The sequence below is a fragment of the Pinus tabuliformis genome, chromosome 7 (genome assembly GCF_031772625.1).
Source record: "Pinus tabuliformis cultivar Carrire ecotype Pingquan chromosome 7, CPIR1, whole genome shotgun sequence".
NCBI classification, from domain to species: domain Eukaryota; kingdom Viridiplantae; phylum Streptophyta; class Pinopsida; order Pinales; family Pinaceae; genus Pinus; species Pinus tabuliformis.
In genome coordinates this window covers 396,906,058-396,912,611 of record NC_142293.1, presented here as the reverse complement: position 1 = coordinate 396,912,611, position 6,554 = coordinate 396,906,058, and positions in this window count along the sequence as shown.

Here is a 6,554-nt window from a genome sequence, read left to right as displayed (position 1 = left end):
AGGTTAAAATTCTAACATGTTTTAACCATGGTATTAAACAATAATATTATGATTACTAAAGACATAAAAAAACCATGCTAAAAGCAAAAGTGGTAATGAACCATCTTTTTTTATGATTAAAATTCAATTTTATTTCAATTGCAACATTAATGACCAAATATTATGACTATGAAAGACATGAAAAAACATGTTGAATGCAAAATAGATAATGCAACATCACATATCTTTATCTTTGTGTTTTAAGGGTAAAATTAAAATATTTTTCAAACACGACATTAAAAACCAAATATCATGACTATAAAAAAAACCCAAAAATTAGCGCTTAAAGTTTATCTACCTTTTTTTTAATGATTGTTTTATAAGTGTTTTCAAAATTGTCTAACTTTTATTTTAGTTTATTTTTTTGGGTTAAAATTATCAAGTAATTGGAGAATACCAAGAAGGGCAGATGAAAATCATGACAAAGAATATGACACAAAATTTGGGAGGTAGCAAGGAAGCGAGCAACCAAGAGATTGGAAGCACTGCCAAGAAAAAAAGAAGGCACTCTAAAAAGGAGATAAGGGAAAACGAAGTTGGGTAATCAACTCCAAATATTGGACTTGTTAAAATCATCTAGAAGTAAAAGCGTGGTTGGAACATTAGAGGCCGGCCCCAAAGCACACTCGCCTTCTATCCGTTGAAGTGAATGGGAGGCCCCTCGAAATCCCTGTCGGTTAAAGCTCTGATCAAATTGGAAGTCCCTTCTATTTTGTTTTTGCAGGGAACCAAACTAGAAGAGAATGAACTAATGAACACAACTAAAATCCTCTGGAAGGAAATTTGTGGAGTTAGACAAAGCTCTAGGGGAACCTCTGGAGGGTTGGGTATTTTCTGGAACAAAGTCTATTTACATTGGTAGAATGTATGAGAAGCCCAAATTGGATAGCAATAGTTATGGAAAGGAAGGACATAAAGGCGCTGACCAGAGTTACCAACATTTACGCTCCTTCAACTTATGGGGAGAAGTCAGAGTTTTGGAATAAGCTTTTGCCATTGAAAAGCAATAATTGGAATAAAAAAGTGAATGTGGGAGGGGATTTTAACACCACAATATTTTCCTCTAAAAGGAAAGGCGAAAAAATTGTCTAAGATCCTTTTAGAGAAAACATGGAGGATCTCATTACACACTGGGATATGGAGGATCTCTGAGCCATATCACAACCAAACTTGATCGTTTTTTAATTCATAGGTCATGGCTTCTTCAAGGGTTGGACCCATTTTCTTCTATTTCAGCTTCAGGTGAGTTCGACTATAGCCCAATATCGCTTGTGATGGAGAAGGAGGATTTGGGGTCAATCTCCTTCAGGTTCAACCCTAGTTGGGTGATTGAGGAGGGGGTCAAAGCTCTGATTGCAAAAGCTAGGGACACTAAAGTAATCGAATCCCCAACCTTTGTTTGGGATTCCAAAATAAAGAAGTTCAAACAAACTTTCGAAAATGGGCAAAGGAAGTGTATACTCTGTCAGGCAAGAAAAGAGTAGAATTTCACAAGGAACTAGAGCAACATATCTATATCATGGAAAATAATGTTGTAGAGGACTGACACATAGAAAAGGAGAAAAGTTAAAATATACAGATTTTCAAGGAAAATAGGAAGGAAGAAGATCTCTAGAGACTCAAGTCTCGAAGCATCTGGCTTAAGGTTGGGGATAAAAAAACCTCTTTCTTCCAGATGTAGACCAAGGAAAGGGAGACGAGGAACATGGTGAGGGAAATAATCCCAAAAGATATGCCACCATTCAACAATTTTTCTTGAAATAAAAGAGGAAGCCTTTAATCATTTCTAGTGTCTGTACTCCTCAGAGGGGCTGATGGATATTGAGAAGGCTGAAGAATTTCTGGCTCCTTTTCTCATGGAGATCTCTGAAGAAGAGAATCGTTTTTTAAAGCAATAGAGAGGGGAGGACAAGGTCATAGAGGCAATTTGGTATTTGGATCTCAATAAGGCTCCAAGACCTGGCGATTTTCTAATAAGCTTCTACATATCCTTATGGTCCCTTATCAAGAAAGATCTAATCAAAATGATCAACTGGTCCAAGTCAAAAGGAAAATTAGGAGGAATAAACTCAATATTCTTGGCCATGATTCCTAAAGAGTACGACACTCCATCCTTCAATAGGTTTTGTCCCATTTCATTACGAAATTCTTCCTACAAGATTCCAATAAAAGTAATCGCTGGTAGACTAAAGCAAGTCATGTTGACACTGATTTAAAAAAAACAAGGAGGTTTTCTCAAGAACAGGTGCATTCTGGACAACATCATCTTGGTCCAGGGGGCGATTCGTTGAAGCAAAGAAAGAGGAGAACCAAGTTTTGTAATAAAATTGGAAATGACAAACGCCTTTGACTGAGTAAGCCACCCTTTCCTTTTTCTCATCATGGAAAAGCTTAGTTAATGCAAAGAGTTTATTCAATGGATGAAAGCTTGTATTGGCTCCCCCTGGATTTCCCCTATAATTAATGGCAGGCCAACTCCTTTCTTCAAAGAATCCATAGGACTCTATTAAGGATGTTCGTTGTCACCTCTGTTATGCATCCTTGTGGCAAAGAGATTGAGCAAGAATCTTGAGAAAGATAGGGAAAGTGGAGCGCTATCAGGGCTCTCCATTGTTAGGAGTGTTAAAGACCTAAACCACTCCCAATTTGCAAATGATACCATTATTTTGAGAGGAGCCTCTAAAATCATTGCCTCAAGGTTCAAAAAGACCCTAGATTCATATATGGACCTCTATGGGGTCTAGTCAACAAAAGAAAGCGCTGTCTATATGGGTGGAATTGCTCAGACTCAGTGATTCAGGATATAGTTGCAACTTTGGACTTTCCAACTCAAATAGGCTGGAAATCCTTCAAATACCTGGGAGTGCCAATTTCTTTAGGTATGCCACTTAAGGAAGATTGGGAAGAAATTATTTAAAAATTCAAGAGGAAAATAAAAGGATGGGGAGCTTAATGGATGAATCTGGCAGGCAAATCAATCTTGATAAGATCAATGTTCTCGACGCTGCCAATATACTTATGCTCTAGTCTTTTAGCTCCTGTTGGAATTCGAAAGCAAATCACATAATGCTCAAGAAATTTCTTTGGCAGGGGGGTAAAGGAAATGATGGGAAGTTTCATTTGGTCAAATCGAACACATTGTGTCTCCCCAAAGAAGTAGGAGGATTGGAGATTAGTGATTGTTGGGTCCCTCATTTGTGAAGAAATAGAAGTTGTGGAGGACATTTTGGATAAAGCCGTTAGAAGCAAACACTGAAAAATCAAAGCAGTAGCAAAGTGTTATTTTGGGACTTGCGCAGCAGAAAGTATGGGCACGTACCGCAAAAGCTGGAGCCTATCTTGAGACAATCAACATGAAAACCAAGGTAATGGCCCAAGGTTTTGGAAAACTGAAGATCAAGCAAGCGATGGATCATAGATAAAATCAAGCGAGAGCGGGTTATAAAAGAAGATGTAGAGCAACGAGAAACAAGTTTTAGACTACATTGTAAAGTTTAGAGAGCATTGTAAAGTTTAGAAGGTGTTGTAATGTTTGGGATATGAACTGTGTGAGAGAAAGACTGTTTATAGGAAGATCTGAATATGTAATGATCCGTTTTGATACTTGTTTGAGCTGTAATATTTGTGCGCAAGTTTGTAATGTGCCATGAGTTGTAATGGAGAAATGTTTTTGTAATCGGGCTTTGAAGTTTTTATAATAAAGGGAGAATGGGAGTTCTGTCATCTGTTTTATGTTAAATGTATTAGTTAATTTGCTGTGGATGAATGTATGAATGGTTGCACAAACTACACAATATCTATTTCTAGATTCTCTATTATTTTTCTATGGTTCTAGCTCACCTTGAGTGAGATTCTCTTTTGATCCAAGGGAGTGAAAATGTTGACGAAGTGCTAGACTACGGGAAAGACTTTTGTTGGCATCCAAGGTCGAACCCTAGGTCAAAAATCATTTAAATTATAATGCTAACAAATGGTTTCGTTGTCGGGACCTCGATCTTTTTAGGGGATCTAGATCATGAAACCAAGATATATTGGTTGAAAAATTCAAGAATGGTGACATGAGAAAGTTGATCACTTTGTTTTGCGGAAATCATAATTGAGACAAAAGGATCAAGATTGAATCCAAGAGGAGGCTATGTACGCCGAGCCTGCTCATGATCAATACGAGATCTTTTGGTGCAATTTTCCTGAGGAAGTAGAGAATTGGTTGACTCGACTTCAACATAAATCAGGTGATGTGATGCGACTGAGGTTGCGCAGAACTTGGACTGCAACTGATCTAGCCGATTTTCATTGCTTGGATACAGATTCAACGATAGTTGTTGATTTTTGGGTTGACGCGACTCTTGAGAGATACATCATTGAATTTGCGACTGAAAAACACCATGTTGGCTTGTTGGGGCTTGACCTAGGTTCAGAGTTAATTAGCCAAACAAATCCCTATACTATTGGCTCTTTCGGCAACAGTCAGCGGAGCGCAGATTAATGTCTCACCTGAAGTAGTATAGGAGGATGTTGGAACCAAGTTTCCGCACCCTGGAGATGTCTGAGGGGTTAATTTGGTCCAACTGTGAATACCTTCACGCGGATTACTTTGCACACTTCCCTGCTCTGTGAGGCCTTCGTGCCCTGATATATTCGCCTTCGCGCAACCCTACCCAGGCGCTGTGGGGCTTTCGCGTTGCTGGAGCAGCGATTTGCACTACTTCCTTAAGTCACCCCAGGGATCTTACTTATCTCCTTATGACAATTAGTTATCTTCGCATAAACAGATGCGTTAAATTATATTTACTTATTCAGCACATTTATATAGGTTCGCACGGTAAATAAACAGTAAACTTACAATTCATGCCCAATAATGCATAAAACAAGAGAAGATACACATAGATATGGTAAAACTTCTCTTTATTACTGTTTCCATAGATTACATACTCGACCTGCCCTGCGCGCTCTATGATGCAGGCAAGTTCCCTCTGCAGACAGAGGCAACCCCTCTAGCCCTAGAGTGGATCTAGTCACAACAAACACAATACCAAGAAAATTTCCTTAGATAGTTGATGTCATGAAGGCCTACCTTCAAAGTCTCGTTTGATGAAGTTATCGTTGTGTTGCTCTAGTTCTCGTTTTTCTAATTGCTTTTGTACTTGAAAACAACATACAGAGAACAACAACGAACATAATAGAATACGACAAAAACGATCTACTTAAAGGGTCAAGGAGCTTCAAGCTATCAATATGCAATTCAACATAAGATATAGGAAATAAACCGTTGATTTGTATTAATATAAATTGAAGTAAAACTTACAACCAAGCTTTGACGTCGTAAGTTTCCTTGAAGGGTCCTGTCAGCATGTCTCCGCAAGCAGTCACTCATGAATTGTCTCCCAAGAGAATGAATAACTCTCTCTCCTACCCAAAATGCAAAATTGTGATGCTAGAATACTCACACAATCAAGCCAAATCCACACAAAACCATCCCAGGCTAAGTTACATAAGAGGCTACTTACAAACTCTAGCCAAACTCTCTACCTCCACTAATTGAACTTTGAACTATTTTCCCACTCAACTTGGACTAGTAGATCTCAGCCATGAAGGAGGTATTTATAGGAGGAGGAGCCTCCATAAGCAATGGGAGAAAGAGCTTATCCCTTTGGGAGGTTGCACAAAAGGGGGAACAACCATCCAAAAGGAGAGAGGCGAGCTCATCTGATCCAACAACCAACCCTAGGACTGCTCATGAAGCTGTTACACTCCGAAGCTTCGACAATTTGTTTAAAAAACTTGCTAAATGTAGCTCGCCGTGAGTGAAACACAGGGACAGAGCGACGACGTCTCTAGGGCTAGTTCAATCTTGGCCATCTTCATGGGTGGAATAATTGATGACCCACGACGACCCAAAAACATAGGTTAAAAAGGGTCTGCTCTAGGAGTAATGAACTGAGGTATTCTTCTTGATATGACAAGGAAGACATTGACACATAATTTTCAATATGACACAAGGCAGATGTCAATAACACGGACCTGCAGTGTCAAGGATCAGGGAATGCGGGGTCGGTGAAAAATTACTGTGTAACATATGCCCTCTAGAGCATGAAGGCTGAGAGAGTGGGAGGGGTGAAATGATTTACGAATCCATAATTGAAACAGAACACCATCGCGAAGAACCTGCAAATGTAAGTACAACTGATATTTCTGATACATGAGTACATAGTGAAAGGAAATACGTGCACGTAAGGCATGGGCACAGCGATCCAGAAGATAAAAATAAACGATCTGTGGTATGGACTCAACCATCGAATCAAAAGGACCATATAAAAGACTCAGGTATGGTTGCAGCCATCTAATAAAAAGAGTCATGTATACAATCATGAACCAATCCTCGCAACCTGGACTTGTGTAATCTGAGCCCAGGGTCTTGAATCCCAACCTGATCATGGTACAAATTCTAATATGCGAATAGATGCGCTGAAGTCGAGCATACTAGAAAATCGCTTGATTACCTGTCAATGATGTAA